Here is a 16,111-nt window from a genome sequence, read left to right on the forward strand (position 1 = left end):
AGTCTGAGAACCAGAAAAGAAAGGATGGTCCAGGATCGCAAGGTTCCTGGCAGAGGTTCCAGCAGCCAGGGGAAATTGTGGAGATGACTCCCGAAAGGCAAGCAGGGTAAGGACAAAAGAGGCAACAATCATGCTCCATCTAGACTGTGTCAGAGACTGGGACTTGCGCAACTGTGCCTAGTGGTTACAACAGGGGTTGTGCCTAGTGGTTAGAGCACGGTGTTGCACTGTCTGGAGTGGCTCACAACCTTGCATGCCTACCTCAGGGCAGACTGTCAAAATCAGAACAGATACCCCACACTGCTGCTATGAAGAACAACATATGTGAAAAGTCACCGCAGTGAAAAGTCATGTGACTTCCTCACATGGAAGCACTTGGTTTCATGCAGTCTACTTTTTACTTAGGCAGAATCAGAGACTCGCATGAGTCTGAGCTTGACCAGGGCGGATCTTAACTGTGAGGTGAACTGAGGCGGCCGCCTCAGGTGCCAGACTGGGGGCAGGGGCTACACTTGTTCTTGTTGAACCTCATCAGATTTCTTTTGGACCACTCCTCCAATTTGTGTAGGTTACTGTGGACCCTATCCATACCCTCCAGCATATCTGCCTCTCTCCCCATCTTAGTGTTATCTGCTTATGTACCTCTCTAGCACCCCGCAGGAGCCTGGCCTGATTAACACTAACTTCTCGGGAGCTTCCTGTTTCCTGCTGCTTCCCTGAACCCACTTGAGGAGAACAGGAAGTCAACTGAAATAGTAGGAGCCAGTTAGGCCTTTAAGACGCTGATATCTTCCCTCACTCAGGCCCTGCTACCAGCCTGCTTATTTGTCCCCTTCAGTAGAGTGTTGAGAGCCACTATAGCTGGCACAGAACAGCTGTCATGAGTGAAAGAAGAAAAAGCCCCTCTGGGGCAGCATTCAGAAAAAGAAAGAAAGCAAAGGAAGCTTTTCTAGCTAAGCAGGAAGGAGCTCTCCTAAGATACGTAGACACAAATGTTCAGGGTGAGCCTTCTGGCCCCACTGAAGTGATGCCTGATCTGCCAGTTAGTCAGAGTACAGGTGACCTGGCAGCTACTGCAGCATCCATATCTCCATCTCAATTGAATGTAACCATGCAAATTCCTGAAGAAAAGTGTAGAACAGAGAAGAGTGTGGTGGAGGCGCAAGGAACAGGTGCTGCTGAGTTTACTTCCTTAAGTCTAGATGATCCAGGACTGTGGACCCACTTGAACAGTAGCCCGAGGGACTTCCTTGTACTGCATGGGCCACAGCAAGTAAAAAAAACCTTCCTGTTCCCCAAAGACAATGAAAATAGATGTTTCCATCCTACACATTACTGGTGTGAAATCCCCAATGGTGACAAAGTGGCGAGGCCATGGGTACTCAAAAACCCAGAATGCTGCATACTGTTTTTGTTGCAAATTCTTCCAGTCTAATGTTCCAGCCACATTGGGTTCTACAGGAACAAAGGACTGGAAAAATCTGGCTAGAAATCTGGCATGCCATGAGAAGGCAGCAAATCACCAGAGAGCATTCCATAGATGGAAAGAGCTTGAGACGAGCCTAAGGTTAAAGGTAGATGATCAGCGTCAAGTTACTCTGAAACCTATCAAGGGAAGAGTGCATTAGAGTCTTTTTACTGGCCTAGCCCTTTCACTACGTTACTCATACCTGAAGAGGCAGTGGTACAGCAAACAGTGGGAGAGTTATCTGCTTTTCATGCTCTGTAGGGCTAGGCAGGGGGAGGAGGCATGTGGAGCAGTTTGTTTCTGTACATAGACATGTCCCTTGGATCCTCCCAAGGGATCTCTAGGAAACTTCCATGGAGGTGTTCTGCAACCCTCTTGAAAAAGTTTCTAGAGATGGCTGCCTTATTTCTTCCTCCACGATGGGACGCTTTTCCACACCACTCCATGGTGAATTCAGCTGGCACCATTGCATACAGGCCCAGGTACGTTCCCCAGTAGCCGTTGTGCTCACTGTGCCTTTTGTTATTCTCAGGAGCACGATATCAGCGAAGACCACTACCACCTGTGGAAAATAGTGTCAATATTCCGTCCAATTTAAAAATCCTCCCTTGTTCTTTTAGCTCAGACTAGGAAAAGAACCCAGGGGTCCTGAGTCCCAGTCCTGTGCTCTTATTTGAGTTATATCTTAGCCAAACAGAACTTACAATGGGACATGATTTATTAGCTTCTTACCGATAATAGTCCCAGCCTCAGTCCCTATAAAGGACAGAGCCCTTTATAGGTATGATCCTGTTGCCAAAGAACTTTTCCTAGGGAAGAATAATTCCTTCCTCTAGGGACCTCCGGATGAATTCTTATGGCCTGTGTTTTCCAAGAAATCAAAGCAGAGGATTGTAATGATCTCTTCTGGCCTTAAAAATCTAGGAACATCTAAATGATGTGAGCCATCTGAAGGACACTAACTAACCACAAGAGGGAAAGGGACTGGTTTAGACACCAAGAGCTGTAACTAGGGGCTTGTCTATTCCCAAAGTTTCCTTTGCCATTATTCTCAATAGGTGGTTCTCCACTGGGGGAAGCTGTAGTACAAACAGTGTTGTGACCTTACAAACTCCAGAATACCAACTGGTAGATGGTTCACTGTTCTGTAACAATAATTCCTATCAGACCTGACACACTCACTGCACCTAACATGCTGCTTTCATAGTATTTATCCAAACGAGGGTCGTATTGATCCTCATGATTATTGTGTGATATATTCGGGGGCACTGTTTAAGGAGTTATGTATGTGTGCTGAAAGAGATGTTCATAAAATATATTTAAGAGGCAGAGCTGACAAACGGACGTAGGCTGTTTGTTCTCTGCGTTCTCCACTGGCAACTGTTACAGGAAGTCTTAGAAATATGCGCAGAGCAACCAAAGCATTTGGAAAGAGGGTGGTCGTCTTATCTGCACACATCTATTCCAGAGCAGCCTTTGGCATTGATCCTGCTGAAATGTAACCTGAAAGGGCTTTCAGTTCATCACCTAAATCACTCGCATCAACATCGCGCATGTGCTCATGTCTCAGCACTGTCTCTCGTGCCCGGCATTGCTGGTATAGATCTTCTTCAGGTATAGTGAGGAACTCCTCACTATACCTGGAGAAGACCTACACCAGCAATGCAGGGCATACAACATCCCAAATATACTGCTGTGTTCATTCCTTGAGATGCATGAAACGTTCTTCAACTGACTGTATTGTACAAACTAGCACCTGGTTAAAGAATTCAACTTAGAATTGTTGTTGGGGTCTCTTATGGGATTATCTCATGCCTCGTAATCAAAATGTCTTCTTCTTCAGTGACTCTTGTGAATTGTTAGTCTGGATCTGTAAAAGGGGCAAAGAATCCTGTTGCACCTTGAATGGGTGGGAAAATAGCTTCAGTGTGATGTTCCTCTGCCAACTTCTGTGCACTCTTCAGAACGTTTTGAAATCTTTCATCTGACCAGTAAGACTGTACGTATGACTTTGCTTTGTCCAATTGTTCCATTGCTCCAGATATATCAAGGGCAACACCTTGCAGTCTCTTGCTTACCACATTTATTTCAAACAGTATGTCATGCCACAACACTAAGCCACACAGAAATTTGCAGTTATGTATGTTTCTGGTGATTTCAGTTCCCTCTGCCACTGTTAGCCCAGGAACACTTCCTGTCATAGCATTATCCTCCATAATGTGTTTCTGAGTACAGAAGCCATGGCCACTCCACTTTGTCTCCTTTGGGGATTTCACGCCAGTAATGTGTGCGGAAACTTCTATTTTCATTGTCTTTGGGGAACAAGAAGTTTTTTTTCACTTGCTGTGGCTCAGGCACTACAAGGAAGTCCCTCGGGGCACAGGGACGGGCGGCGTCTGTGGGTAGGATTACATTTTTCGAGCATAGCTCACAACAGAACTTATCTATCTGGTGAGTAGTGCTGGTGATAGACCACTGACGCCCCTAAGCAGGAATATTCCCCCCTGCCCACACACATGTACACAATACTAAAACATGCAAGTTCTTATAATAAAAAGCAAAAGGGAGATGCTTGAGCTGCTTGTGGTTCTAAGCAATTGCTTAGTCTTGCTTATGCCTAGTGCCAGCTCTTCTAGTGAGATAAGCTAGAAGTCAAACAATAAAAAATAGCAAGTGGGAGAGAGGGAGACGGCAGAGAAAGAAATTAAAGGACTGTAGACGGAAATGAAGATTTTCATAGAAAAGGCATAACACTGGAAAGAAATTTATATGGACAGTAGCTGAGGCCAAGATTCTTTGATGATTTGCATCCCTATAAATGCAGTTCCTACCCTTAGAAAACACTTAAACCAACAGTGTCAATACCAGCCAGAGCCCAGCAGACCAGCACAAGAGTCACAATTTCCCTTTTTGCAGTTTCTCCAAGAACCGAAGAATCAGCGCAGGCTTGGAAAACAACAGGCCGTCAGGAACACTATCCCCGATAATGTCACGGCTAACCTGGTGGCTGAACTTTGTGACTTTGTCCTTACCCATAACTATTTCACATTTGGGGACAATGTATACCTTCAGATCAGCGGCACTGCTATGGGTACCCACATGGCCCCACAGTATGCCAACATTTTTATGGCTGATTTAGAACAACGCTTCCTCAGCTCTCGTCCCCTAAAGCCCCTACTCTACTTGCGCTATATTGATGACATCTTCATCATCTGGACCCATGGAAAAGAAGCCCTTGAGGAATTCCACCATGATTTCAACAATTTCCATCCCACCACCAACCTCAGCCTGGTCCAGTCCACACAAGAGATCCACTTCCTGGACACTACAGTGCTAATAAACAATGGCCACATAAACACCACCCTATACCGGAAACCTACTGACCGCTATTCCTACCTGCATGCCTCCAGCTTTCACCCTGACCACACCACACGATCCATCGTCTACAGCCAAGCTCTGCGATACAACCGCATTTGCTCCAACCCCTCAGACAGAGACAAACACCTACAAGATCTCTGTCAAGCTTTCTTACAACTACAATACCCACCTGCAGAAGTAAAGAAACAGATTGATAGAGCCAGAAGAGTTCCCAGAAGTTACCTACTACAGGACAGGCCTAACAAAGAAAATAACAGAACGCCACTAGCGGTCACCTTCAGCCCCCAACTAAAACCCCTCCAACGCATTATTAAGGATCTACAACCTATCCTAAAGGATGACCCAACACTCTCACAAGTCTTGGGAGACAGGCCAGTCCTTGCCTACAGACAGCCCCGCAACCTGAAGCAAATACTCACCAACAACCACATACCACACAACAGAACCACTAACCCAGGAACTTATCCTTGCAACAAAGCCCGTTGCCAATTGTGCCCACATATCTATTCAGGGGACACCATTACAGGGCCTAATAACATCAGCCACACTATCAGAGGCTCGTTCACCTGCACATCCACCAATGTGATATATGCCATCATGTGCCAGCAATGCCCCTCTGCCATGTACATTGGTCAAACTGGACAGTCTCTACGTAAAAGAATAAATGGACACAAATCAGATGTCAAGAATTCTAACATTCATAAACCAGTCGGAGAACACTTCAATCTCTCTGGTCACGCAATCACAGACATGAAGGTCGCTATCTTAAAACAAAAAAACTTCAAATCCAGACTCCAGCGAGAAACTGCTGAATTGGAATTCATTTGCAAATTGGATACTATTAATTTAGGCTTAAATAGAGACTGGGAGTGGCTAAGTCATTATGCAAGGTAGCCTGTTTCCTCTTGTTTTTTCCTACCCCCCCCCCCCCCCCAGATATTCTGGTTTAACTTGGATTTAAACTTGGAGAGTGGTCAGTTCAGATGAGCTATTACCAGCAGGAGAGTGAGTTTGTGTGTGTATGGGGGTGGGGGGGGAAGTGAGAAAACCTGGATCTATGCAGGAAATAGCCCGACTTGATTATGTAAAAAGTTGTCACTTTGGATGGGCTAGCACCAGCAGGAGAGTGAATTTGTGTGGGGGGGTGGAGGGTGAGAAAACCTGGATTTGTGCTGGAAATGGCCCACCTGTTGATCACTTTAGATAAGCTATTACCAGCAGGACAGTGGGGTGGGAGGAGGTATTGTTTCATATTCTCTGTGTGTATATAAAGTCTGCTGCAGTTTCCACGGTACACATCTGATGAAGTGAGCTGTGGCTCACGAAAGCTCATGCTCAAATAAATTGGTTAGTCTCTAAGGTGCCACAAGTACTCCTTTTCTTTTAACAATTAGAAACACTCTCGCTCCAGCTCTCAGCTCGCCGATCCTTTTGGGACCTGAGTCTCTTGTTGCAAGTCTGGGGAATGGAATTATTATAGTTGTGATTTTCACCGACTGGATCAGAAGCAGAAAGCTGGCTTCGTGTGAGCTTATTATTACCTCCCTGAGAGTCTCCAGGTTTCTCCCACCATGGAGTGTAATGCTAAGCAACGTCATTTATATCTTTTTTCCATGGACTTCTGCACTCGAATGCAAACACAAAGCATTCGGACTCTTGTGGAATTGTGTAAACTTGGTCAGTCTCTGGTGTGCCACCTGGCTTAGCGTCTTCATCTCTCTAAAGTTTGCCAACTTCACCCAACCCTTTTTTCTCTTGTTGAAGCTGAGAATTGTTTTGCTGGTGCCAAGGCTTCTCCTGGACTCCCGGATTGTTTCCTTCTTCAGTGCCATCCCATTAGTCTGGCTTGATGTTGGGGTTGATCTACGCAACTCAAGAAAAAGCCCAGGAGGAAACAAAACCTTGACTGAGTCTAAGGATATCCCAGATCTCTCCTTTATGCCTATGGAAGTAATTGTATCTGCCATCCCTTTCATTATATTCTTGGTTTCATCCATCCTATTGCTCATCTCTCAATGGAAATACACAAAGAAAATGAAAACCAATGTTACTGGTTTCAAAGATCTCCGTGTGAAAGCCCCACACCAATATCATGAAATCTCTGCTTTCCTTCTTTACCCTCTTCATTATATATTTTGTGACTATAATATCATTCTGACGGAGACAATAAAATTTCAAAACCCTCATGAAGTTCTACTTTCTGCATATCCTTCTGGACACCTCATTATTTTGGTTCTGACCAATCCAAAACCGAAACCATTGTCAGGAAGAGTCTGCATACAATCAAATGCCGACCATGAATCCTAAAGATCCAAAGAGGGGGCCTTTCATTCTCATCCAACATAGGAAGGGACTCAAATCCATAGTCTCCATTTCACATGAGATGTTTTTTTCCTCCATGCTATTCCTCAGATAAATGATTTGCTGAATTGCTGTTTCACTCCCAGTCCTGCATGGAAAAGGCTCCCACCTTTTTACGCTCTCCTTCTCTGTTCTCACAGATCCTTAATTAATAACCACTCTTTCCATGAACTATTCCTACGTTAGCCTACTGCAGCACCCTTTTCTGAATTCTTGGCCTGCATTTCAGTTCGGTAGTGTTCAGTTATAACCTCTGTGTCTTATTGTTTCTTTGGCACAAACCAAATATATTTAAGTTGCTATTTAGGGCCATAACGAATACTTTTCTAGTAGGGTCTTACTTCTGCATGCCCTCATTCAACATTGTGAAATATTGGTGACTGAAATCAAGTGTAATTGCCTGTGTGTAATTATAAAATAGAGTGATAGACCCTAGATCTGGGACACAGCGGCATAAAAGAGTAAAAAGCTGAAAGGCCACTGGCACAGCTACCTGGACAATCTGAAGACTTGCCACTTTGACAAATATGGTTAATTATGCTTGCAGTATTCCTTGTACAGCTTTGTGTGCTGCAAATACTGAGGTCTCCTGATAGCAAATACTTATTTAATTGTCTAAGGCAATTAACAAGCTTTGAGAGGATACAGCTGTCCCAGTGAGACACATTTTTATGAGGGGGGGAAAAATTCACATTGATACTTTGCCAAGTGTAAATCAACGCTAGTCCTGAACAGTAACAAATGCCACTATTTTGATGCAGAATTTCTGACTCCAACAAAACATGACCACCACCACCCCCACCCCCATGCCTGGGAGAACTTGTAGTGCTAGCTAATAGTTGTTCTGTTTATTTAATTGCTTTTCTTGAGAATGACATAATTGTACCTGGTTATTTTAATGTTTCATTCTTAATCCCATACACCGTCATGCAAATTTCCTGTCATGTAAAGAATGCATGGATTGTGCCATTCCTAGAAAATACTGTGAAGCAAAGCGCACCCCAAGTTCTTCAGATTTGCACCTTCATGCAAAGTCCAAGCTCCAGCGATGTTAAGGCAGACGAAATGCATGGACTGTGTGTCAGTCAGATGTTCTTGTCAGAGAACACAAAAGGCATTCCTTGGCTGAAGAATAGGTAATGCAAATTGTTGCTTCAAATAAAATCCCTCTTTCTTAGGCACATACCAGTAGCTAGCTACATTAATCAGCATATGGTAATTAACCATTCAAGCTGATCATAGACTATTTACTTCACACTTCCAAGAGAAATAAAGACAATGATATTATTACCCCACACATTTAATCAAATTGTGAATATTCCCATTTGCTCTCTCAATCAATAAAATACAGAAACAGACAAGAAATAAAGAAAAGGAGTACTTGTGGCACCTTAGAGACTAACCCATTTATTTGAGGATGAGCTTTCGTGAGCTACAGCTCACTTCATCGGATGCATACCGTGGAAACTGCAGCAGACTTTATATACACACAGAGAATATGAAACAATACCTCCTCCCACCCCACTGTCCTGCTGGTAATAGCTTATCTAAAGTGATCATCAGGTGGGCCATTTCCAGCCTGATGATCACTTTAGATAAGCTATTACCAGCAGGACAGTGGGGTGGGAGGAGGTATTGTTTCATATTCTCTGTGTATATATAAAGTCTTTTGCAGTTTCCACGGTATGCCTCCGATGAAGTGAGCTGTAGCTCACGAAAGCTCATGCTCAAATAAATGGGTTAGTCTCTAAGGTGCCACAAGTACTCCTTTTCTTTTTGCGAATACAGACTAACACGGCTGCTCCTCTGAAACCAGACAAGAAATAAGTTTACCAGCTTCAAGCTAATGAGACCACATTTTGAGGGTTCTAACATATATAGGTAAACACAGACAAATAGAATTTGTACTGGCTTCTAATTCTCTAACAGTAGAAACACATTTTGAATACTCTGATCTATGTAATTTAGCTTTATGAACTATTTACAAGGGATGGCCCTGTTTAGCAATTCAGTACTTCTCTAATATGTTCTTAAAGGTTGATCTTGGGCCAATTTATCCTGCTGGTTGCTTAACCCATTCTGGCTTCATGTCACAACTTTATTGTCACTTTCAATAACACACAGAGAAAATATGTGTGTCCCTGCCCCCAGATACCCACGTGTTTCTTGTTTGGGAACTTACTGAGAATAGTCCTTTCTCAAGAAGCTAACCAAATGCTTCACTGAGGTTGCTTAGAATCAAACACATTGTGATACAAGTACATAGCCCATAATCATAACTTTAACTACAAAATGCTACACACCTACAGCTAGCATAATCATAACCAGCAAACCATAATCTTTTCATAGACACCTCATATGATAACCATTATACAATATTTGCTGCACATATATACCAGTGGTTGCAACATACAGTCACAGTTTGTGTCAATAATGTCACACACATCCCAACGCAAAAATTGATGCAGGAAGGGATGGTAAAAACATTGCTGACTGCATCCCAATACCTCCCTTGGTTATTAAGTCTTACCACAGCTAGTATTGGGTTAGAAGCCATATCAGAAATGGTTTATCAAAGTCACGTTTAGTAAAAAGATTGACTCGCTTTACACATTCAAGGTAAAACTTGGTTAGAACAATAATGGATTGGATCTGGTTTTGCAGCGTTGTTCCTGTATGTCTCATGTGATCTTGCCAAGAGCTAAAGAATATAGTTGCTTTATCCATACAAGTGCTGGAAAATGTTTGGAACCCATTTAGTAGTAGGACAATGTAGATATTAATGTTGTTCATAGTATAGGAATCGGCATTCAGCTGTGAAAGCAAAATAGCAGTGTGCCTTAGTTTTCCTTTTCATAGAGTACATTAGGTCTGGAATGTCTTTTCTCCTGTGAAAAGTTCCAAGACTGTTAACAGCAGTATTTGTACACTGGAACATGACCATAAGTTGTAAGGGACTGTAGGCGTGCATTGCAGGTATATTTGGGCCTGCAAAGAAGGGAGAAGAGGGAATTGGAAATGGGAAATGAGACTGGGGACACAGGCAAGGTTCTGTGGCGTCAGAGCTGGGAAGGGGGTACGGGGTAAAGGCTCCGCGGCATCAGAGCTGGGAAGAAGGATACGGAATAAATGCTCTGTGATGTCAGAGCAGGAAATGGAACACTAGGAAACAGACTCTGGTGGTGCGCAGAGCAATGTTTACTTGGCATTAACTCCAATAAACCTCGCATTGTCTGCACTTCAGACTTCTGGTCTTCTGCTTTCTGCCTGCGTGACAAGAACCAGGGGAGGGGTGAAGGGAAAACCCTCTAACACCTTCCATTACTATCTTATATATCTAGCACAGACTTATCGCTCATAAATGCTGAACAGGCTTAGACTCCTATACTACACTCTTCCATATGCCTATATTTATACCTATCAATTAAATCTATTCATCATACATTGATTGCATATGGGTTAAGATTATTGGCTACAATTAACCCCTTTAATGGAATGAATATTCTGGAAAATAAGAACTCCATAACAACAATTACGTATTGATTCACGGCACACACTAAAATTCATTATAAGCATAACTCAAAGTTCTATATGTAGCCTTAATTAGCCTATGCTTATTAAGTGCTAGTTTTTTCTTCGTATGGAAGTTGATGTATGTGGTTGATATACCGCTTCTGCAGGCTATTAGTGATGCACGGAAGCATATGGGGGGTTTGATACTTGATGTGGGTTTATGCTATGCATCTCTTAATAAATATCCGCCTGGATTATGTCTACAGTATCTATGGGTGCTGATAGAAAGTGGCCAGAAAGGGGATGGATGTAGGTTGGACTGAGTGGGTCTTGTTCCTCTGCATTTCTTGACTTGATCTTTCCCCATAAGGCAAAATTAATGCCCAAAGTCAGGCTACTTTGGACAGTAATCTATCCCTTCTATCCAATTCCCATCCCTCCAGGTTGGCTAATACTTCATGTAGTCTATCTATCTAATAATTTAGTCAGCATCCATTCTGCTTGATCCATGTTGTTACTAGTTTCTCTTGTGTGAATTTTTCCTTTCTAACAACTGTTTTAGATGTAACTTTCACCCTGCTGATTCTAAAACTATAGCAGAAGTAAAACTGATTCTAAAGTGGTGGAGGACTGGTCCATTGATTAATATATGAACTCCAATTAATTAAAGTCTACAATTCATTTCATATGAAACCTGATTTTTGTTTTTATCAAAAGCCTTGGGGCAAAAGTAGCAATTGATGCCCAGTTCAATAAGAAGGGTAAAGCCTCTAAGTCACTCCTGGTTTTATTAGGCAGTGGATAGTAACACTTACTATCCAGAGCATGTCATCAAATGTCTTTGGGTAGTTGCCAGGGTCTTCAAAAGCTTAATTACAGTGAATCTCTTTCAAAGCTTTGCTCAGATTACATGTGCTAGCTCATGGCCTCCTTACAGCTTGTTAACGCTGCCTTCCTCTCCGCGTCCCTGACACTCTTGTGTGCAATTACAGCCATTTGGCTCTGACTTTCAGGAGGAGCTAATTAATACATATCTGGGAAGAGAATGGAAAAAACTCTCCTTCTGAGTTCTGAGAAGAGGCAAAACTTTGAATGAAGAGGAGAAAAGGGGATAGAATATTAGGATGGGAGGAAAGGAAATATCAAAAACTGTGGGAAGAGCTTTGTCTTTCCATTTCCCAATCTCTCCTCTTAGTAGCAGGGAGTTATGAAGTCTCTTCTTTCAGATGGCATTTTGTGAGATTCAGAATCCCTATTGATCCCTGTTTCAGTTTTGGATTAAGCAAAATCAAGATAACAGAGTGTCCAGAACGATAAGATGCCATTACTGATATATTGAACTAGGATTATTCATAGACAGAGAAAATAGTAAATGACTGACGAGATCAGTGCAACCCAATATGAAAAGTAGAAGACCGTGAAGATCAGAGCCTTAATGGAACCAACATGAGCCTTGTTCTGGGGGGGTCCTGGAAATTGGTAATTTCTCTTTGCATCCGTCTGGTGTGTCTCCACAGAGCAGTGATTAACAAGGTGGCTGAAACCATAAATATGAGGAAGGGAATGAATGGTTCCAGTAAATGCAAAATAATTACATAGAGGTGTGGTATGCTCAGTTCTCTGGTTTGCTGGAGATTAGTGAGAAAGTCATATTTGAGTCCCAAAGTGAACAATTCATACACACACTAATGGGACAGAAGTGCCTGAGGACACAAATAGGGAGCTCATGAGCTTTTTATTCTCTGCTTCAGCCAGAGGAAGAGGAGCTGGGAGAAAGCGGTGATCTTCACTCAACAGAAGACACCAGCCAGGTGGCAAACCAGAGACAGAGAGTTTAAAATGCAAGATTACAGTTCTCTGGAGAGTATAGGTAGGTGACGCTTTCCACCATAATTAAGAACTGGAAAAAAATTCTGGAGATGCCCAGACTTGCCAGAATCATATCACAGAAGATCAGTTTTTCTGCTTTTCAACCAGTCACTGCAAATCACAGATGTGATCAATCCATTCCCCATAATCCCCATGATTAACTCAATCACTAAAATGATCAGAGCAAGGATAGGAAACACAGCAGACATGTTTCAATTCACAGTCACCAAACTCCTGAATTCTCTTCCACAATTTCTAGGAGAAATTGCACAAGAGAACAGCGCTAACTACAGTGCAAATCTGCTGGTATTTGGTTGGCACATGCACTCACCTTCCGTCTTTGTGTATTAGTCCAGCAGTACAGCTGATGACAAAATTAGGGATATTTTCAGATGATTATAAAAGAGCCAGCTGTATTTAGGATGATGCAAATTTTAGGCAGATTCAATTACTGGTATTTCTTTCTGCTCACATATATTTCAATAGCTTCCTCTACAATGTATTAGTTTTATGAAACCGTGATGACTTTATCTTTGCTACTGCATGTTTGGATTCTGGAAATCAGACAGCTGAGTAGCAGATCAGAAAACTTGATCGATGAGGAGACAGTTGTCACTGACACTTTAGAAGTATTGAATGCAGCTTGCAACAAGGATCTCACAATATGCTCACAAAGGTCTTTGTTGCTGTTACTATTTTTTGGGTGTTTATGATTTCTTTTGTCTGTTCAATGTCATTTAGTTTAACTGAGTTGTATAAAAAAATTTGTTGAACATGGGGAGAAGACAGAAGGAGAATTTTTGGTAGTTGAAATGGGACAAGTTAGTAAAGAAGCAGGGAAACAAGATGTGTCTGACTGAAAGAAAAAGAGAAGGGTAAGACTCTTACCCTTTTCCTATCCTCATTAAAGAAGAGGAATTGTTTGAAGTTTATTTACAAGGACTACAGCAGTACTTGATGCATTCCAGGGTCAGAAAGAGGTCTCACCTGCCACTACTGGTGAATTGAGGGAAAAGACCTCAGAAGCAAACGATGTTGGTATAGACAGACATGCGTTTCCAATCTGATCAGTTTTGGCTTAGTATTGAACTCAGTGCTAAACAACTATTGTATGACTAAATAGCAGCAAAACTGTACTTAGCATGCACCACTGAGCCTTGAACCTCACTTACTATACGGGGTAGTGCTGCCAAATCAAGGAAGAAGTTAAAAGGGGTGCAACAGGGAAGCCTTTGTTTAAAATAGTTTTATATGATTTGACTCTCCCACTCCACTGTTTAAGGAGAGAACTGATCAGACTCCAGTTCTTACTTCTGCTCAATGATCACTAGAGCAGCATGATGAGCAGATATAGTGCAAGTACACTGTTACAGTGAAAACTTCCATGATAAAGAGATTGTACTACAGTACTTGTATATGGTGAATTGAAAAATATTATTTCTTTTGTTTCTTTTTTACAGTGTAAATATTTGTAATAAAAATAAATACAAAGTGAGCACTGTCCACTTTGTTTTGTGTTGTAACTGAAATAAATATACTTGAAAATGTACAAAACATCAAAATATATTTAAATTAATGGTATTTTATTATGGTTTAACAGTGCGATTAATATTTTTAATTGCATGATTAATTGTGATTAATTTTTTAATCATTGCCATCCATATTATTTATTATTTATACTGCAGTATCACCTACTGATCCCAGTCATAGTCCATTGCGGCAGGCACTATATAGAACACAGCAAAAAGACAGTCCCTGCTCCGAGAAGTTTATAGTCTCAGTATAAAATAAGAGTAAACAGATGCAGACAAGGGAAGCACAAGGAAACAGTAAGAACTGTGTAAGATTTGGATTCAGCAGCTTCCATGGAGCTGCTTGACATCTGCTTCATGCCTTGTTTTGTCTGCTCAGTGTCCAGCTCAGCTACATGGTACAGGGCGTAATCCCCTTTTCTTTTCCTTTTATTGGGTAACCAGGTGAGACTGGGACGATCTTTATTTTTGTGCACTGTATAGCACCGAGGCTGCTGTCCGTGCTATGTAAATAGGAAATAGCAAAAAACGGGATTGTTTAAAGAGAATATGAAAGGCCATCTTCTGTTACAAATGCATCCAATGTGTTAGCTTCCTTATACACACATTTTCTCCTCTTTCTGTTTGAAAGCTAAGCATTATGCTCAGATCTAATTGGACTGATATTATACCAAATAGCTCTTACTTTTGTGAAATAATAATTAATCCAATAGCCTAGCTATGAAAACAATGAATTAGTGAGTGAGTCATTTGAGACAAGTCTATCTGATATCTGAAATTAGTGAAACAATTGTATTTGCTGTGACTTCATTGTCACAGCAAATAAGTCAGGCTCAGTTCCTGAGAGGACTTCCCTCTTATCCCATGATGGCTTACTTTTCAAAAGTCAATTTAAATTACATACATTTTTTTAAAAAAAATTATATATTTTTTAGAAATCTAGACCTGTTATGTGTTTTGGTGTAACTTGCATTATCCTTATGTTAAATTTGCATTATCCTAACAAAACATTTACTTTATTCATATCTCTTTTGTATGTTGCAGGTCACAGTGAAAATGAAAAGACAAAAAACGATACAATTTTTCCACTCAAAGGCCTCAAAAACTAACCAAGGTGAAGAACACATCAAGAACCAAGAATATATCAACATGTCAACTGAAGGTTCAAGTGGTGTATCTACAGCCGACCAGCCCGAAGCACAAATACAGCTACCTATTGAAGAAACAGTGTCTCCAAAACCTAAAGGCATTTCCCGATGTTTGTCGGTCAAAGTGTTCCCATTTATTGAAGTTACAAAAGATGGCTACTGGTGCACCTCTTGCAAGAAAGCTTGCGAAGAAGGAAAGCTTCCCAATGCTATAACTGGTAAAAGTGGAGGAGCTTGGTTTGTCAAAACGATCAGCAAAGCCAATGCTGACAAACTACGTGAAAAGGCTGCAAAACACCAGGCCTCTGGAGTGCATCAACGTGCAGAAAGCTCACTATCTTTCTGCAGAAACTCAACTGACTGGCTAGAAGCATGTGGTGCAAAAGACTTAACAGTTGAAAAAGTGAAGAAACTCTCTCACCACATTCAAAAAATTTGCATACATGGCTAATGAATGCACCGATACAAATGGGCATCAAGTATTAAGTCATTGTGTCTTTTATCTTGATGTCAGTGGTAGAAGCTACTTTTGGATCAGTCAGAGAGCTATCCATTGAAAAAGTACTGGAAGAAGCAAAGACTTCAGTCCAGAAGTTGACTAATGAAGGCATTTATATTCAATCCTTAAGTGAAGAAGACAAGAAGTGTTTGTTAAGACAACTGAAAAAGTACATAGTCTTGATTCTTAAAAATCTACAACAGCGATTTCTAGATTCTACTCAACCTCTATGTAGCTTTTACAGATGCCTGTCCTATAAAACACTTGACAGTTGAGTGGAGTGAGGCACTACCAGCAATGGGACTGCCATGTGATCAGGACAGAATAGAGAATTTGAACATAG

The sequence above is a fragment of the Caretta caretta genome, chromosome 1 (genome assembly GCF_965140235.1).
Source record: "Caretta caretta isolate rCarCar2 chromosome 1, rCarCar1.hap1, whole genome shotgun sequence".
Lineage (NCBI taxonomy): Eukaryota > Metazoa > Chordata > Testudines > Cheloniidae > Caretta > Caretta caretta.